The following is a 19,760-nucleotide window of genomic DNA, read 5'->3' on the forward strand; positions in this document are numbered from 1 at the left end:
ATATCACTGATGAATATAGATGCAAAAATCCTCAACAAAATACTAGCAAACAGAATCCAACAACACATTAAAAGGATCATACACCACGATCAAGTGGGATTTATCCCAGGGATGCAAGGATTCTTCAATATACGCAAATCAATCAATGTGATACACCATATTAACAAATTGAAGAATAAAAACCATATGATCATCTCAATAGATGCAGAAAAAGCTTTTGACAAAATTCAACACCCATTTATGATAAAAACTCTCCAGAAAGTGGGCATAGAGGGAACCTACCTCAACATAATAAAGGCCATATATGACAAACCCACAGCAAACATCATTCTCAATGGTGAAAAACTGAAACCATTTCCTCTAAGATCAGGAACGAGACAAGGATGTCCACTCTCACCACTATTATTCAACATAGTTCTGGAAGTCCTAGCCACGGCAATCAGAGAAGAAAAAGAAATAAAAGGAATACAAATTGGAAAAGAAGAAGTAAAACTGTCACTGTTTGCGGATGACATGATACTATACATAGAGAATCCTAAAACTGCCACCAGAAAACTGCTAGAGCTAATTAATGAATATGATAAAGTTGCAGGATACAAAATTAATGCACAGAAATCTCTTGCATTCCTATACACTAATGATGAAAAATCTGAAAGAGAAATTATGGAAACACTCCCATTTACCATTGCAACAAAAAGAATAAAATACTTAGGAATAAACCTACCTAGGGAGGCAAAAGACCTGTATGCAGAAAACTATAAGACACTGATGAAAGAAATTAAAGATGATACCAACAGATGGAGAGATATACCATGTTCTTGGATTGGAAGAATCAACATTGTGAAAATGAGTATACTACCCAAAGCCATCTACAGATTCAATGCAATCCCTATCAAATTACCAATGGCATTTTTTACGGAGCTAGAACAAATCATCTTAAAATTTGTATGGAGACACAAAAGACCCGGAATAGCCAAAGCAGTCTTGAGGCAAAAAAATGGAGCTGGAGGAATCAGACTCCCTGACTTCAGACTATACTACAAAGCTACAGTAATCAAGACAATATGGTACTGGCACAAAAACAGAAACATAGATCAATGGAACAAGATAGAAAGCCCAGAGATTAACCCACGCACCTATGGTCAACTAATCTATGACAAAGGAGGCAAGGATATACAATGGAGAAAAGACAGCCTCTTCAATAAGTGGTGCTGGGAAAACTGGACAGCTACATGTAAAAGAATGAAATTAGAATACTCCCTAACACCATACACAAAAATAAACTCAAAATGGATTAGAGACCTAAATATAAGACTGGACACTATAAAACTCTTAGAGGAAAACATAGGAAGAACACTCTTTGACATAAATCACAGCAAGATCTTTTTTGATCCACCTCCTAGAGTAATGGAAATAAAAACAAAAATAAACAAGTGGGACCTAATGAAACTTCAAAGCTTTTGCACAGCAAAGGAAACCATAAACAAGACGAAAAGACAACCCTCAGAATGGGAGAAAATATTTGCAAATGAATCAACGGACAAAGGATTAATCTCCAAAATATATAAACAGCTCATTCAGCTCAATATCAAAGAAACAAACACCCCAATCCAAAAACGGGCAGAAGACCTAAATAGACATTTCTCCAAAGAAGACATACAGACGGCCACGAAGCACATGAAAAGATGCTCAACATCACTAATGATTAGAGAAATGCAAATCAAAACTACAATGAGGTATCACCTCACTCCTGTTAGAATGGGCATCATCAGAAAATCTACAAACAACAAATGCTGGAGAGGGTGTGGAGAAAAGGGAACCCTCTTGCACTGTTGGTGGGAATGTAAATTGATACAGCCACTATGGAGAACAATATGGAGGTTCCTTAAAAAACTAAAAATAGAATTACCATATGACCCAGCAATCCCACTACTGGGCATATACCCAGAGAAAACCGTAATTCAAAAAGACACATGCACCCGAATGTTCATTGCAGCACTATTTACAATAGCCAGGTCATGGAAGCAACCTAAATGCCCATCAGCAGACGAATGGATAAAGAAGTTGTGGTACATATATACAATGGAATATTACTCAGCCATAAAAAGGAACGAAATTGAGTCATTTGTTGAGACGTGGATGGATCTAGAGACTGTCATACAGAGTGAAGTAAGTCAGAAAGAGAAAAACAAATATCGTATATTAATGCATGTATGTGGAACCTAGAAAAATGGTACAGATGAGCCAGTTTGCAGGGCAGAAGTTGAGACACAGATGTAGAGAATGGACATATGGACACCAAGGGGGGAAAACTGCGGTGAGGTGGGGATGGTGGTGTGCTGAATTGGGTGATTGGGATTGACATGTATACACTGATGTGTATAAAATTGATGCCTAATAAGAACCTGCAGTATAAAAAAACAAACAAAACAACTAATACTAAACTTTCATTGGGTTATTTGTATGGAAATATGTTAATATAAATGTTTCAGACATTACATGAAATTTCTAAAAATCTTATATTTGTATGTGTATGGAAATATGTATGGAAATATGTTAATATAAATGTTTCAGACATTACATGAAATTTCTAAAAATCTTATATGTTCTGGTATAATGTTATAAGTAATAATCCTAGTTATTACTTTAAAATGTATATCTCAGAAATAACTAATTTTCTTGTCAACTGCATTATTATGAACTTTCGTCAAATCTTTAACCGTGGTCATTTTTAAGTCTTTTGTCATTTACAGACAGTTCTGGGTGTACTCTGATGATTTTGCAAATATGTTCCTATAAAAGGGTTTCATCTTCAAGAAATTCATGGAAAAGACTCTGACAAGTACAGGTTTCTGGTAACTGACTGTACTGCTGAACTGAATGAATAAGCATTTTCAGAACTCTAATGAAAAACTGATGAACTCATAAAAGTGCTAACAAAAGATCAAGATGAAAAAAAAAAAATTAATTACATGGGACTGAGTGAACTGATGAGGATGAGTATAATTTTTGTGACTTTCTGTCTGAATTAAAAAAAAAAAAAATCCCACAAGGACTCAGAGGCAAAGAATATACAAATCAATTTTCACTGCAAAGTAAAGGAGCTGTTACAGTGGAGGATTACTGGACTGAATGTAAATATTATGACATAGTATGAGTGTGTTTCGTGTTTGGTAATTGCAATCATTGTTGCTTTTGTTGTGGTCATCCATGTACAATACTTGGTGTCAGTCTATTTATCCCTTGTAAAAATAAAATACAGTGTGTGTGTGTGAAAAAAAAAAAAAAAAAAGAGAGATGAGAAAAAAAAAATGCAAAATCAGTGTATGCTTTCCTTATCAGGCTCAATCTCATTTTTGAAAATTTATCTATTTGATTAGGAAATGAAAACAGAACTGCTCAATGACTTCCTAAGCTTTTGGCCAAAAGCAGAGGTGTGTTTAAGACTCGTGTAAATGTGGCTGAGGAATAGGCTGTGCTCAGAGTCAGTCGCTGCTCGTGGCCACGAGAATTCAGGGCGACTCTGTCCAGAAGAGCTGTTTGCTCTTGTGTCTGCTGGCTTCTACTTTGGAAGAGAATAGGAGAAGGATATATGAGAATTATTATATGGGCAATTGATAAAAACAGATTTTTCTCCAGTTCACAACATTTTCCTTTAAAAATGTGATATCTTAGTTTTCTAAAGAAATAAATACTATGTAAAGATTAAGAAAAGCTCCATAATGTCATAGAATCTAATATTAGGTTTAGATTTATAATAACTTGTATAACTTAATAGGGACCATGAGCTGCTAAAACATTTGCAGAGACTGATGATTCCTTTGTGGTTTTTAAATAAGGTGTAATAAACTCTTTGTTAAGTTTCTGAAGTTAAATTTTTAACTTTTGAAAAGATATGAAGAGTTCCATTTGCTGAAAAGTGAAGGCTTGTGTGAGCACTGTTCTCGTCATTCATAAGCATTTCCCTCAACATTTATGAGTATTTTTCTCAACACTCTTCCTCCTCAGCCCACACATTCACCTGGTAGGAGGCGTTTGCCAGGTGCCCCATTCTACTTACTGTTAGTAATAGATGCAGAGGTCACTTTTGCTTCTTCATCTCTCATTTTTAAAAGAAAAAAATTTATTTTATATTGGAATATATTTGATTAACAATGTTGTGTTAGTTTCATGTGTACAGCAAAGTGATTCAGTTATACATATACTTGTATCTATTCTTTTTCAAATTCTACTCCCATTTGGGTTATTACAGAATATTGAGCAGAGTTCCCTGTGCTATACAGTAGGTCCTCTGTGTGTGTGTGTGTATATATATATATATATATATAATTATTATTATTTTAAATTGTAACAAATACATAACATAAAATTTACTGTCTTAAACATTTTGAAGTGTACCTTTCATTTCAGTATATTCACATTGTTGTGCAGCAGATCTCACAAAGCTGAAATTCTGTTTCTTCTTGTGTGAGCTTTGACACAGTGTGTCTTTCAAGGAGTTGGTCCACTTCATCTAGGTTATCAAATTTGTGGACATAGAGTTTTTCATGGTATTCTTTTATTATCATTTAAATTTTCCATGGGATCTGTAGTGGTTCTCCCTGTTTCATTTCTGATGTTAGTAATTTGTGTCCTCTCTCTTTTTTTCTTAGTTAGCCTGGCTAGAGGCTTATCAATTTTATTGATCTTTTCAAAGAACCAGCTTTTGGTTTCATTGAGTTTTTTCTATTGATTTCCTGTTTTCAATTTTATTTCTGCTCTAAGTCTTATTTCTTTTCTTCTTGCTTACTGTGGATTTAATTTGTTCTTCTTTTTCTAGTTTCCTAAGGTAGAAACTTAGATGATTGATTTTAGATCTTTTTTATTTTCTAATGTATGTATTCAGTGCTATAACTTTTCTCTAAACACTGTTTTTTCTGCATCCCACACATTTTGCTAGTTGTATTTTCATTTTCATTTAGTTTGAAACATTTAAAAATTTCTCTTGAGATTTCTTCTTTGACCCATGTGTTATTTAGAAGTGTGTTATTTTATCTCCATACATTATGAGATTTTCCAGTTATCTTTCTGTCATTGATTTCTAGTTTAACTCTACTGTGGTCTGAGAGCCAACAATGTATGATTTCTGTTCTTCTAAATTTGTTGAGGTATGTTTTATGGTCCAGACTGTGTCTATCTTGGTGAATATCCCCTGTGAGCGTGGGAAGAACGTGCATTCTGCTGTTGCTGGATGAAGTAAGCTATTGATGTGTATTATAAACTGTTGATCAGTAGTGTTACTGAGTTTACCTATGTCCTTATTGATTTTCTGCCTACGGGATCTGTCCATTTCTGAGAGGGGTGTTGAAGCCTTCAGTATGATAGTGGATTCATGTATTTCTCCCTGCAGTTCTATCAGTTTTGCCTCATGTAGTTTGATGCTCTGTTAGGCACATACACATTAAGGATTATCATGTCTTCTTGGAGAATTGACCCTTTCTTTATCATGTAATGCCCTCTTTATTCCTGATAACATTTCCTGTTTGACATCTGCTCTGTCTGAAATTAGTATAACTGCTTCTGCTTTCCTTAGATTAGTGTTAGCAGGGTATATTTTTCTCCATCAATTTACTTTTTTAAAAATTTAAAACATTAAAAAAAATATTTATTTTGGCTGTACCAGATCTTAGTTGCGATATGCGGACTTCTTAGTTGCAACATGCAGACTTCTTAGTTGCAGGATGCAAACTCTTAGTTGCAGCATGCATGCAGGATCTAGTTCCTTGACCAGGGATGGAACCTGGGCCCCCTGCATTGGGAGCTTGGAGTCTTACCCACTGGACCACCAGGGAAGTCCCTCCATCAATTTACTTTTAATCTATGTGTGTATTTATTTTTAAACTGGGTTTCTTATAGACAACATATATATGGGTCTTATTTTTTGATCTACTCTGACAATCTCTGTCTTTTAATTGGTTCTTTTAGACCATTGATGTTCAAAGTGATAATTGATATAATTGGATTAGTATCTACTGTATTTGCTACTGTTTTCTTTTTGTTGCTCTGATTCTTTATTCCTATTTTTATCTTTTACTCTTTTTCTGTCTTTCGTGGCTTCAAGTGAGCATTCAACTGAGAAAATCATTCTATTTCTCTCCTTTTTTAGCATATCACTTATACTTTTTTTCTTTAACTTTACTTAGTGGTTGCGCTAGAGTTTGCCAATATACAGTTACAACTAATCCAAGCCCACTTTCAGATTACACTAAATGTCTTCATGAGTAATGTGAATACCTTATAACAAAATAATCTATTCTTTTCCTCTTATCCGTTGTATCATTGCTATAATTCATTTCTCTTATATATAAACAAATGTTATGTATACATACATGTAGATAATTGTGGTATTATTCCCCAATTCTCCTGCTACTGTTTACTTTTCAGAGCCTTCATGTAGCTGCTCCACGCATTCTGTCAAGATTTTACGGCTGTATTTGGTGAGACAGGCTGAGGGGAGTGTGTTACCCTATCTTACCCGGACCCGGAGCTTTTGATTAGATATGTGTAAATTTTCTGTCACATGAGTAATGCTTGGCATGTAAAGCTTAATTTTCTTTTGGTGTCAGTGACAGTATATGAAGTGCACGTGGCAACAGGTGAGCTTTGGAATGCTGGAACAGTAGCAAATGGCTACATTTCTGTCTGTGGGGAAAAAGGAGATACAGGATCCAGACAACTATTTCAATCAAAGAGCTCCTTCAATTTTTTTTTTTTTAGTTGTGGCGCACGGGCTTAGCTGCTCTGTGGCATGTGGGATCTTCCCAGACCAGGGCTCAAACCCGTGTCTCCTGCATTGACAGGCGTATTCTTCACCACTGCGCTAACAGGGAAGTACCCCTTCAATTTTTTAAGAGGACAAGTAAGTGACCAAAAAGTCCTTTGTCTGATTTTTAAAAATTTGTAGTAAAAAAATAAAATAAAATTTGCTGTCTTAGCTACAGTTCATCATTGAACAACCCAGGGGTTAGGGGCGCTGACCCTCCACACAGTCAAAAATCCACGTATATCTTACAGTCGGCCCTCCTTATCCAGGGTTCCACATCCGAAGATTTAACCAACTGTGGGTTGTGTAGTACTGTAGTATTTAGTATTGAAAAAGATCTATGCATAAGTGCACCCATGCAGTTCAAGCCCATGTTGTTCAAGGGTCAACTGTATTTCTAAGTGCACAGTTCAGTAGTGCTAAGGATATTTACCTTGCTGTGCAACAGACCTCCAGAAATTTTTCACCTTGCAAAACTGAAGCTCTGCACTCATTGAATAACAGCTCCTCGTTCTCCTTTCCCCCATCCCTTAGTAACAACGATTCTACTTGCTGTCTCTCTGAATTTGAATATATAATCAGAATCATACAATGATTGTCTTTTTGTGAACTAGCTTATTTCACTTAGCGTAATGTCCTCAAGGTTCATTCATGTTGTAGAATCTAACAAGATTTCCTTCCTTTATAAGTCTGAATAATATTCCATTGTATGTATACACCACATTTTCTTTATTCATTCATCCATTGATGGACATTTTGGTTATTTCACACTTTTTTGTTTTTTTACTTTTTAATTTTTTTTGGCCACACCAGCATGTCTTGCAGGATCTTAGTACCCTGCCCAGGGATCGAACCCGGACCCCCAGCAGTGGAAGCGCAGAGTCCTAACCACTGGACTGCCAGGGAAGTCCCTCAAACTTTTGACTATTGTGAGTAATGCAGTAGGTGTCCTCTGCATACCATTGAATTGGTATCCTCAGTTCAATTCTTTTGCATATATACTTAGCAGCAGGAATGCTGGATCATATGGAAGTTCTATTTTTAATTTTTTTAAGGAAACAGTATACCGTTTTCCATAGCGATTGCACTATTTTTCAATCCCACCAACAATGCACAAGGGTTCAAGTTTCTTCACATCCTTGGCGACACTTGTTATTTTCTGGTTTTTGACAGTAACCATCCTAATGGGTGTGAGGTGATATCTCATTGTAGTTTTGATTTGCATTTCTCTAATGTTAAATTAGGTTGACATCGTTTCATATGCTTGTTGGTCATTTGTATATCATCTTTGTAGAGATGTTTATTCAAGTCTTTTGCTATTTTAAAATCAAGTTATTTATTTGTTGTTGAGTTGAAGGAGTTCTTTGTATATTCTGGATATTAATCTCTTGTTACATATATGATTTGCAAATATTTTCTCCAACTCATATAGCTTTGTGTTGCTATTTATTATCCTTTTTATTTTTTTTCAACTTGAAGGACTCCCTATGGCATTTCTTGTAAGGCAGTCTACTGGAAATGAACTCCCTCAGCTTTTGTTTTATCTGGGAAAGTCTTAATTTCACCTTCATTTTTGAAGGACAGTTTCATCTGATATAGAATTCTTAGTTGACAGGTTTTTCTTCCAGCAGTTTGAATATATTATCCCATTGCCTTCTAGCCTGCATGATTTCTGCTCAGGAATCCACTCATAAACTTACAGAAGCTCACTGGCAGATGATGAGTCACTTTTCTCTTGCTGCTTTCAAGATTCTCTCTTTGTCTTTGACTTTTGACAATTTGATTATAATGTGTCTTGGTTTGGGTCTCTTTAGGTTTATCTTAGTTCAGGTTCATTGATCTTGAATTTGTATGTCCATAAAAGCTCTTTGCCCCTTTCTCTCTCTCTCTTCTCCTTCTGTGACTCCTCCAATGCATATACTATTCCGTTTGAGGGTATTCCAAAAGTCCCTTAGGTTCTCTTCACTTTTCTTCATTTTGTTTCTTTTTCTTCCCATTTTGATGGAGTCCCCTCTTCATTATGCATTGGACTGGGTGCTGCAGCTTCTTATCTGGTGTTCAGAATTTTCACAGAAGTATTCTAGTCCATACACTGTGCTTAAAATGGTGTCTCCATGAGGAATGAGGGCTTGCTTCTCCTTAGTCCACCATCTTGCTGAAGTCATTCCCAATTGTCTGATTTTTACACCTACTTTTATATTGTTAAATGAGGATTACTATATACAGTTGACCCTGAGCAACACAGGAGGTTAGGGACACTGACCCCCACACAGTTGAAAATCTGCATATAACTTTACAGTTGACCCTCCACATCCGTGGTTCCGCATCTGAGGATCCAACCAACTGCGCTGATTGTGTAGTGCCGTAGTGCATGTTTATTGAAAAAAATTCATGTATAAGTGGACCCGTGAAGTCTAAACCTGTGTTGTTCATGGGTTGACCGTATAACAACTTTCATTGTCAAATTTAGAAACTGAATATGTTATTTGTTTTTACTATTACTAATATTAATATGTAAGTAATATTTAATTTTTTTTAACTGAGTAAATTATAGAGGGCCCATTGTATTTTAGTTATCTCAGCTTTCTGTGATAATCCAAATAATTTTAAGTATATCAGCATATTTTCATTACGTTTCCTCTTTTTTTCTTAGCATTCTCTACATCAATCATCATAAATATTGTAACTCATGATTTTCTTTGCTAGTATTTTCTATTATTGCATAGGATGTCCTCCTTTTCTAGCAGATCTCTTTCATGATAAAGAGATGGCAGTGTTATCCATTAACCTTTATCAGGCATTGACTGTATTCTTTGTAAATAAATGCTAATGGATTTATCTGTTATTTATATTTTTTATAGTCCACTTATGCAGAGGCAGAGTGATTGCAAAGGAAGGTAGTATGATTACATATCAGAGGAACTGAGCTCTAATACTGGTTCTGTGCCTCACTGTTCTTTATCTGTAGAGTGGACATGTTTTTTTCTCACTGAGTGACTTTTAAGGATAAAATATCGCTATGTGTGAAAATATTTCAAAACATATAAGACACTGAAATGCAAAGCTTATTTTTTGTTTTTGAATTATTTTTCAACCGCTATGCTACATCATGTATTTTCTTGCATTTTAACCTGTATCATTATCGTAGGTTTTATCAAAAGAACTCTGGCTCCTCACTTATACCCATATTCTGAATACACAAACCATTGGAGCACAGACATGAACAGTTTTGATCGTAGCAGTGCATGGGGACATTGTTCCAGATAAATGTTATAAATTTTCAATAATTTTTGCATCAGTATTCTAAAATTACTTTAGAAACATTATTTTTGCAAATGACCCATAAACATTGCTAAAAAATTCCATTCAGGACAGATAAGAGTTTGTTGAATTCAAATGAGTGGAAACATTTAGTATATAATTATTACATTTATGTTATCATTATTTGAAAACATATTTGTAGAGAGTCCTCAAATTTATGCTTTTATAATGAAAAACAGGCAAGAAGGAAGAATTAGAAAACTTGTTATTATGTTCTATAAATTAATATTATTGTTTTACCTTTACTTTCTTAATTTAGACAGATTTGTGTATTTACTGAATGAACCTAATCCCTTTCACAATGAATTTTTGCTGTATCTTAATTTATACTCATTAGAAATCAGACTCATAGTCTGGATCTAACTATACTTTTTTGATTTGTTACAGATTGACACCTTCTCCCTAGAAGCCATGCACCTTGAGAATTTGTACAAGATTGTCATAGGCCACGATGGGCTTGGACCAGGTAAGAGTCTTCCATAGGTAGATATTCAAGGTCTGATTCTGCTCTGTTCATGTGAAGCCCTGTACCAACCTAGAAAATAATTGTGGAAAACTCGTAACGAACTGATCTCTAAGTATTGACTATCTGAAATTAAAATATTGTCCCAAATATTCTTTAGATTTTAAGTGGATGTATTGTTTTTCAAAATTATATAGGCTTTTTCAAGTGGATGCTCTGCCTAGAAAGCTAGAAAGAATGATGCGTAAGAACTGGGGGAATTGGGGATTTATACGCTGTGACACGTGGCAGTGTTCCAGAACGCTGCTGGTGGACATAGCGGCAGTGTCCTCCGACGGTGACAGTCCGTTAAGTGCTAATGATGGTGCCAGCAGTGGCACCTTCCGGAGACTGTCCTGGCAGCCTTGCTGTGTTTTCTGCTGCCATTTTGTTCATGCTTCTATCTCAGTTTTCCCATCATTTTTGTGAGATGACCAGTATTTTCATTTTCTGCTACTGTGTAAGATTGCCATAAGATAAACAAAATCCTTTAACAAAAGTGCATATACCACAAAAAGGATAAAAAAAAACCCAAAAATATGAAACAAGACAATAAACTCTTTTACTTAAAAGTGTCAACATATACCTTTCAAAATGTTAAGAACAAAGTTCTCATACCAATATATAGTGGACACGTGTTTAAATAATGAGGGAATTAGCCAGTTGACAAAGCTGGTTCAAAGGAAGTTACACAAAACTGAAAAATATATACTTATAATCAGTGAAAACAAAAAGAATGATAAATAAGATTGATAAATTAAATTAAATATATGGCTAATGTCCTAAGATAATAAAAACATAACTTTGAGGTTATTTTCTCTCTTGGGCAAAAGTCATTTATATTTTGACCAGACCCAAGTCTTTTGCATCTTATTTTTCTGTCAGTTGACAACTAATTTTACAGAGTTTGGGCTCCGATCCACGGTAAATACTAAGGTAATATTCCATTTCTGCAGGGAGTCAGGCAGGCTTGTAGGACAGTGAATGCTCTGGTACAACAATAAAAGGATGTGTTAATGTGCCCAACTAACACTTATATGGCAACTAATTCAATTTTGTAAATATATTTGGTGGACCTGCTATGTATCAAGTGCTGTACTGGGTATTTTCTATGGTAAATATGGAAATAATTTTCTGTTGTTTATAAGCTACCCAGTCTGTGGTATTTTGTTATAGCAGCCCAAGCAGATGAAGACAGTATTTTAATTTGACAGATAAATTTCTCATTTTGCCCTACCCCAAATATCCAAATAAAATTGAATTTATGTTACTTCTGAGGATATTCACTGTTGGTGGCACAATGTGAGTATCCCATGGAGTCTGCATTCTCCAGAAGAACAGCTGTAGACCAGCAGCACTGCTACATGCATGTGCAGGTATTCAAAGGTAAATGTGTACAAAGTGAATCAAGAAGTATAATAAAGGACTAATGTATAACAACTAAGTAGGGCTCATGCCAGGAAATTGAAGGATAGTTCAGTATTAGGAAATCTATTAATAAAATACATCACCTCAGAAGGTTGAAGCAGAAAAATTATTTGTAAACAGTCAAATAATACCATTATTAAAAATTCTTTGAAAATCTGGAACAGAAAAAATACTTTAAAATTATTTAACTCAAGATGACCACTTAATAAACAATGAAATCCATTAAAATTAGAAATACAATAAGGGTTTTTCTCATTATGAGAATAGTCATTCTTTGGAAAGCATTTGTATATATATTTTTTTAAAGTTATAATTTTGGAAAGAAGAACGTGAATTTATTGCCTACAGGTGATAGAAATGTCTATTAAAATGCAAGGAAGATCAACTGAAAAATGGATGAATGAAGAGAATTTATAAAGCGATTAGAATTTAAATCAATATACAATAACTGGAGGCTGTTTTTCTTACATTGAAAATATGAGATATAAAAGATCTTATTCAGAGTAGCAGCAAAAAAATATAAAATGTATAATAATTAACATCAACAATAAGAAATACATGCCCATCTGAATTATTAGACTGGCTTTGTCTGAAAGTCATATTGAGAAGTAACAGGAAGTTCTAGCCAAGAAAGTTTGGTTTATAGATTCTATCCCTCTTTCAGATTAAGTGAACCTATTTGTTCTTTAACGATTTATTTACCAATGATCTCAGCTAGCTGTAGATCCAGTCGTTGTTTGCAGTATTCCAACAGCACGGTTTTTTTGTTTTGATTTGTTTTGTGTTTTGGTGAGAGAGGTGAAGGTTTTGTGCTTACATATATTTACATATATAGTTTAGGCCCCAGCTGCCTGTGTCTGTGGTGTATTGGCAGTTATAAAACTACAGAATTTTGTTTAACCAAATTGCACCCAGGTCTGTCCATTTGTTTGGGCAAAAACAATCTGCTGCAAGATTTATTTTTACATAAGATAAGCTCTCAGACTATGATGGAGAGAATCTCCTGCAATGGTTTCTTTACAGGAAGACTATCAGTCTCACTCTGGGCACCAAGCTAGGCCTCTATCTATTAATTCAGGACTCCACGTATGTGTGTGTGTATATATACATTCATTTTTTCTCTCTTCACATAGGTACTACATCGTCTTATTAGTGTTGCTCCAAGGCTTTTGGTTGCTATTGTAAATAACCCCTTTTTCCATAATAAAGCTAACATATATACAAATATATAGAAATCTGTAGTTTTTATATGTTTTGTTCATTCAGTATTTATTAAGTGCCTATTATATGTCAGGCACTGGTCTAGATATATATTTATCTTGAATCGTACCACTTTACTCCACTCTAATTAATTTAAAGAGTTTTTTCAGATTTTACAAATATAATAAATTTATCTACTACTTCCCAATAGTTATATCTATTGATTTGGTTTTAAGCACTTTTCTACTGGCAAGAACATCCTTAAGAAAGTGAAATAATGTTGGTAATATTGGCATTCTCATTTTGTGATTAATTTTAATGGGATGTTTTTATTGTTTTTTAAGAGTTGGGTATTTGAAAAGGCGTCAATAAATAATACCATTTTCTTCCGCTCCTGTGTACAGAATCAATTAAGAGATAAGATACAGAACACAGACGAATAGAAATCAAAATCTCAGCTTTATTACTGATGGAATCAAGTGGGGGTACTGGCTCTGTTTGTGAGCCCACAGGACTTGCTAACTGTCCCCAGAATGAGACAAGCTTACCTCCCCAAATGTAGGCAGTGTTGGGCAACCACAGGCTTCCCCAGGGGGGCTGCGCTCACCGGTGACGGAGAACGCTAGAGAAAGGGCCTTCGTGAGGGCGGCTCCCCTGGGATAGAAAGGGCACAGCTGGAATACTTCGCTCCGTTCAGTCACCAGCCTAAGGGCTGCACCCTCTTCTCTGGTCTCAGTGGAAGGGAGTGTTGAGCATCGCATGGGGAAAGGAGGGTCCCCCTTACGTTGCTTGTGATGTGGTTAGTGATTTTTACATACTTGTCCCGTACAGTGGTAAGAGAGTAATCTATTTCTAATTTTACTAAGAACCCTATTAAGATGATTGAAAAATGAAAAATGAATGCGAAGACATTTCTCTTTGGCATCTACTGGATTCAAAACGTTTTTTCATGTTGGGCTTAGAGTTATGTTACTTGAATAAACACATTTTCTTAAAACTAAATAGTATTTCCATTCTTATTTTATAAACTCTTTACTCATGGTGAATAGCTCCTTAACTCTATAATTTAAAGGAGATTTCTAATTTTTTTTGTTTTTCAACAAGTTTTGAATACTTACCTTTTTTTTTTAATTGAAAGATAGTTGACATACAATGTTATGTTAGTTTCAGGTGTACTATGTAATGATTTGACATTTGCAAACATTACGAAATGATCACCATGAGAAGTCTAGCAAGCATCTGTCCCCACACGAAGTTATTACAATATTATTGACCATACTCCTTATGCTATATTACAAGGCTGACAAGGATATAGTTACATTACATTCTTGTAACTTAATTATTATGTAACTGGAGGTTTGTACCACTTAATTTCCTTCACCTATTTTGCCTCCCCCTCTACTCCCTCCCTCTGGCAGCCACCCATTTGTTCTCTGTATCTGTGAGTCTGTTTTTATTTTGTTTTGTTTTTTAGATTTAACATGTAAGTGAGATCAGTATTCGTATTTGTATTTGGGGATCTAATTTAGTGATCTTATCTAAAGAATATTTCTGAGCACCTACTGTGTCTGGCATTGTTCTGAGAGCTGGTATATAGCTATACACAGAGTAGACAAAAATTCATGCCCCCAAGAAGCTTACATTTCAAGATAAAATGGCATGTAAAGGTATACTGAAAGCTAAAAACCATCAAATATATGATGACATAATCTTTATCATCATAATCATACAAACTAGTTACCAATGCCCAAATAATATATATTTAATTTTATAATGCATCCATTTATTTTACCTCAAGTCTCTGAGACTTATAGAACAGAAATGGGTTTTTACACTAGGATAATCTATCTTTCTGGAAACAGTTCCGTTGAGTGTTACTTGGGGTGGGGTGGTCTCAGGGGCTTACTGACTAGCATGGGAAGAAGGCATTAGAGATTTTCCATGGAAATTCCACCAAATTGCCAAGCAGCATGTAGATTATTAAGGGTTACTGGCATTCTACCTTTTGACTAATTAAAAACATTTAGCTGAGAGATATTATAGAATGTATTATTAGGAGGTTTCAATGTAGAATTGAATAGGAAGAAAAGCTTTAAAAGCACGAATTACTTGCTAATACTTAAAACGTTTTATAGGTCTCTTTGATGTTATTTTCAACAAAGGAAATGTATGCATTTTCCAAAGTCATGAAATGAGGCATCTTTCTCTGGCTCTTGACAATGGCTCTGTCACTGGAATGGTACATAGAAATTTTTCTTTTTGCTGTTTGTCAATCGTATTGTATCCGTATATAATATATTTTTGCATAAGGCACTTTTATAAGATTATCAGTTTATATTTTCCTTTGGCTTTTACTTTCACTTTTTTCATTGTTCTGTTTTGCCTCACCAATTTTTGAGAAACTGATACGTAAATGGTCCTAAATTTCAGCAATTAGAATTTCGAAGAGAAAAAGTAGACCACGTCTCTGATAACATTCAAAATTTTAATGAACCTCCTAAGAGAGACAATCTGACTTCTCAAAGGCCCCTTGGGGGACCACATTATTGAGGAAAAAAACAATAATTTCACGTAACTATGCTTTGTTAGTCTAGGTTTGAAACGGAGCTTTTAATATATAAGGCTTTTAAAAATGTCTTTTAAAAATACATGCATATTATTTATTTTGAAAAATGAGAAGGCATAGGGTAGCATGCGCTGTTTTAAGTGCTTAATGTGTGTTACAACATCAGCCTTTGTATCTGCCCTTTGGGAGAATGCATTGTTATCCCTTCCTGACAGAGGAGGAGCCTGCCTGTGGAAGGACTAGCTGCCCAAGGTCTCAGCTCGTAAGTGTGGAAGCAGGATGAGCCCAGGCCATCTGACTTCAGCTTTCATTCTACGGCTTTCTCGTGTGATGTTACATAATGTACACAGTGCTCTTTTACTCATGCATGTTTGTTAACTTAAGGATAATAATAATTACTGAAAAAGAAAACCCATGTAATTTGTAAGGCTGAAATTAAGGCTAAGTGATTAATCAGTCACATTGCCTTCATGAAAACTTTTCTTTGCTCTGGACTCAGAAAGTTACCCCCTACTGTATTTTGTAGCACATTCTGCTTAGTAAAGGTCCTAGTCAATAAGAGCTTAATAAATATGAATGTAGTGGATATGGGATCTACCCAATTAAATTAAGAGTTCAAAAAATGTTCTGTTACTTTATTTTTCTAAAATCAAATTAAATCTACCTCTAAGCCCCTATCCCACTAGGTTGGAGAGAATTTCCATCTTATTTATTATGAGGTTCATCTTGTTGCACGCAAGATTTCACCTGGTACGGGGTCTCAGAATAGCTGGTGACGGCTCCCTTAGCTCCAGTCCACAGCTTTTCTACTTCGGCAACTTTGCTAGAACCAGTCTTGTTGGCAGCTTGCCGGGTGAGGGACTGGGTCTGGAATCGTGTCCTCTCAGCCTGTCCTGTGCCTTAACCAGCATGAGGAGCCCCACCCCTTCCCCGATGGGCTTCTCAGCATGAGAAGCTAGGTTCAGGCTTCCCTGTGCACTTTGGAACTGAGGCCGGCAACCATGTGTTGGTGTTTTAAACTCAAGTGTCACTTCTTAAAGATTTTTAATAACTTGAAAAACGCAGAGGCATCTATTCTGTTTGCTTTGGGACAGAGCCAAAATGGAGAAGCCGGTGAGGTCTGATGGTCACGGTTTGATTGCATGGAATTTGATATTTAGAGCATTAAAGTAGGCGTTCAGTCCATTGCAGAGCCCAGTGCAGAGACGCCCCAGGCCTTTTGCAAATGAGCATGCCACGTCTCGACTGCATGTGATTTGTCCCAACGGCTGGGGCCATTCCTCTGAGGCCTCGTAAGGGGGCACCTGTGTGTGAAGCAGGAGCTGAACAGAGAACACCCTTGTCTCAAAGGGCAGACGGGAAAGGACAGGTCCGCGGGAGTCAGAACCCGGCCTTTAACCGCGAGCTCAGTCCGTGCCGCTCCTGCGAGTACAGCTGAGAGGCAGAGCAAGGAGCAGCGGAGCCCGGGGGCTGTTAGCACGGGGAGGTAGCACGGATGCCCGTGTTATCGGGACCCGGTTCCTCCTGCAGGGGTCCAGCCCGCACCCCACAACACCAGGAGTGGGCCCTGGCCCCCCGGGCTCTCGCAGGCCGGAGCAGCCCGAGCGCTAGGGCGAAGTGGCGGATCAGACCGCAGCTCCAGAGCCTGTAGAATGGAAGTGTTTCAGTACTTACAGAACGAGCGGCTCTCCTGACGCGTGCAGTTCGCTATCGGCGCCCACACACGGGGAGGTGGCTGCGATCCTTGAGGGCGGCACAGGAAATCTTGTCACTTCTTTTTTTTAAAACATCGGTAAAAATCTTCAGCTTAAAGTAAGGTTTTAGAGGTCTCCCTGGCTTATGACGTACTTGAAGGTCAGTTACTTTTGTCCATCTGCCTCCTAAAATCGGGGACTCAAACATTCTATACAGGTCTCTAGCTTTTCGGTATTTCTGTTAAAAATTCAAAGCCTGTATTATGGTTTTCTCAGGGTTTAGAAAAATTATTGCATTGGAAAGTTATCGCTAAAAGATCTGAAATTTTAAAGAGCCTTTCCAGGAAGCCAGAGCCTCCTGAGTACTCTGTAAATCACAGGAAAATGTGCCATAATTCTGGCCAAAGGTGAATTTCCTGATTTTGTAAGAAGATCAGCAAGGAGAGCTAGGAGAGGAGATGGACTCATAGGCTTGGGTGTCTGTTGCCTGGAAAAGGCTGAGCTAGCTTTCTCGTATTTGTATGACACCCTTAACCCCTGAATAATCAGACAAGCAAACAATAGTAGCGTGTCTTTACCTAAAACTGACCCATGAAAATGATCTAAGGACTCCTTTAGTGTCATTAACAGATTGGCCAGGACTGAAGCATTTCTAGTCTAAATTTAACGCTTTTACCCACCAGGCACAGCCCAGATTGGCCCCTTGGTGTGGCCATGGGACATCGAGGGCAGTGAGGGCTCCTCCTGTGGGTCCCGTGTGGCCACCTGTTTGGTGCATATGGACCCGCGTCACGGCTGGAGGACTCTCCACCTCCTAATGGCGTCCACCCTTTAAACAACATTGATGTTTCACCTTTACGTTGGTATTATTAGAAAGAAGACCACAGGCCCCAAACAGAGTCACTTACGCTAGACCATGTCGCCAAACTGGGACTTAATACCTCACCTAACTGAAGTTTTACCCTCCTCCAGAAATGTAGTCTTAACTGGTCGGTCAGGAATTTTCTGGAATTACCTCAGCTCCAATGAGGTAATCTGTCACATGGGCCTTCTCCATCCCCAAAGGAAGACGAGGTAACCCACCTAATAAGACCCTTTTGTCCCCAAAGGGAGATGACTTAATCCGAAATCGTCTTTTTATTTGTTTGTTTATGACTCCCTTGTCTCGCCTTTAAAAACCTCTCCCTCTCTGCAGCCCTCTGAGGCTCCCCTCTACTTGCTACCTGGGAGGCTGCCTGGGTCATGAATCATTCAGTAAAGCCAATTAGATCTTTAAGATTTACTCAGTAGATTTTTTGTTATTTAACAGCACTCTCGTGGAGAAGGTTCTGCACGGAACTCTTATCATATGTATTTTCCTTCTGCCACTTCCATCGTAGTGTTTTCTTTATATTGTAACTTGTTTAGTGACTCATTGATATGGTTGTCTAAAATTCTCCACCTGAAATTTTGGTAGTGATACGGACCAGGGTTCTTGGCCTCTGTAATCAATAGAAATTGACTAGAGGCCAAACAAGAGGTTCAGGCAAGGCTTTGCTGGGACCCCTGCAGCCGCAGGAGGGAGTGAGAACAAGTAACAGGTTCCCTTGCTTGCTCCCTGAGGGGGGGCAAGCTTGTTTCTTACATGGGGTGAGGGGAGGGGTGTGTCCAGGGGTCAGGCTGGAGGGGTGGCTTAGGTGTTTTGCCCACCGCTTAGGGGGTGTTGTGTGTAGGGGGCATGCACAGGACCCTGCTTTTGCTCCCAACACCCTGCTTTTGCTCCTGGCTCTTCAGATTTGGCAGTTGGGGTTTTTGGGTCTTTTTGTATCTTTTGTCCAGAATTTGCCCCAACTGTGCATGCACGTGGTTATTTTTAGTCCCATATAGTTTCTTTGTATTTTTGTTCCTTGAGGAGAGGTGTGTCCAGGTGCAGGCATTTCAGCACTGCAGCAAAGGGTCCCAGGTTCCAACCTGTCTCAGTAGTGGGTCTTTTTAGTCAAAATGCATGTGCTTTTTTTGCTCTAGGATATAGTACAGATGCATAACAACAGGCATATTATTGTTCACTTTCACTGTATCTGACCAGAAATCCCTGGGCTGGACTGACTTTACTTTTGAAAATAGAATGGTAACAATTATCTTAATTACCCTCATTTGCATAGAGCCTGTGATAAGGCTTGCTTCAAAGGATTTGAAGATGCAGCCCATGTTACTATAACTTAAATACCTAACAGTGCCTGGGTCCTGGTAGCAACTCAACAAATGCTG

The 19,760-nt window shown here is 37.1% G+C and overlaps 1 pseudogene; it reads left to right on the top strand.

Annotated features, from left to right (window-relative positions):
* The window catches only part of LOC137751009 (uncharacterized), a 70,918-nt pseudogene that overhangs the window by 30,456 nt on the left and 20,702 nt on the right, over window positions 1-19,760 (top strand).

Source organism: Eschrichtius robustus, chromosome 17 (assembly GCF_028021215.1).
Source record: "Eschrichtius robustus isolate mEscRob2 chromosome 17, mEscRob2.pri, whole genome shotgun sequence".
NCBI lineage: Eukaryota > Metazoa > Chordata > Mammalia > Artiodactyla > Eschrichtiidae > Eschrichtius > Eschrichtius robustus.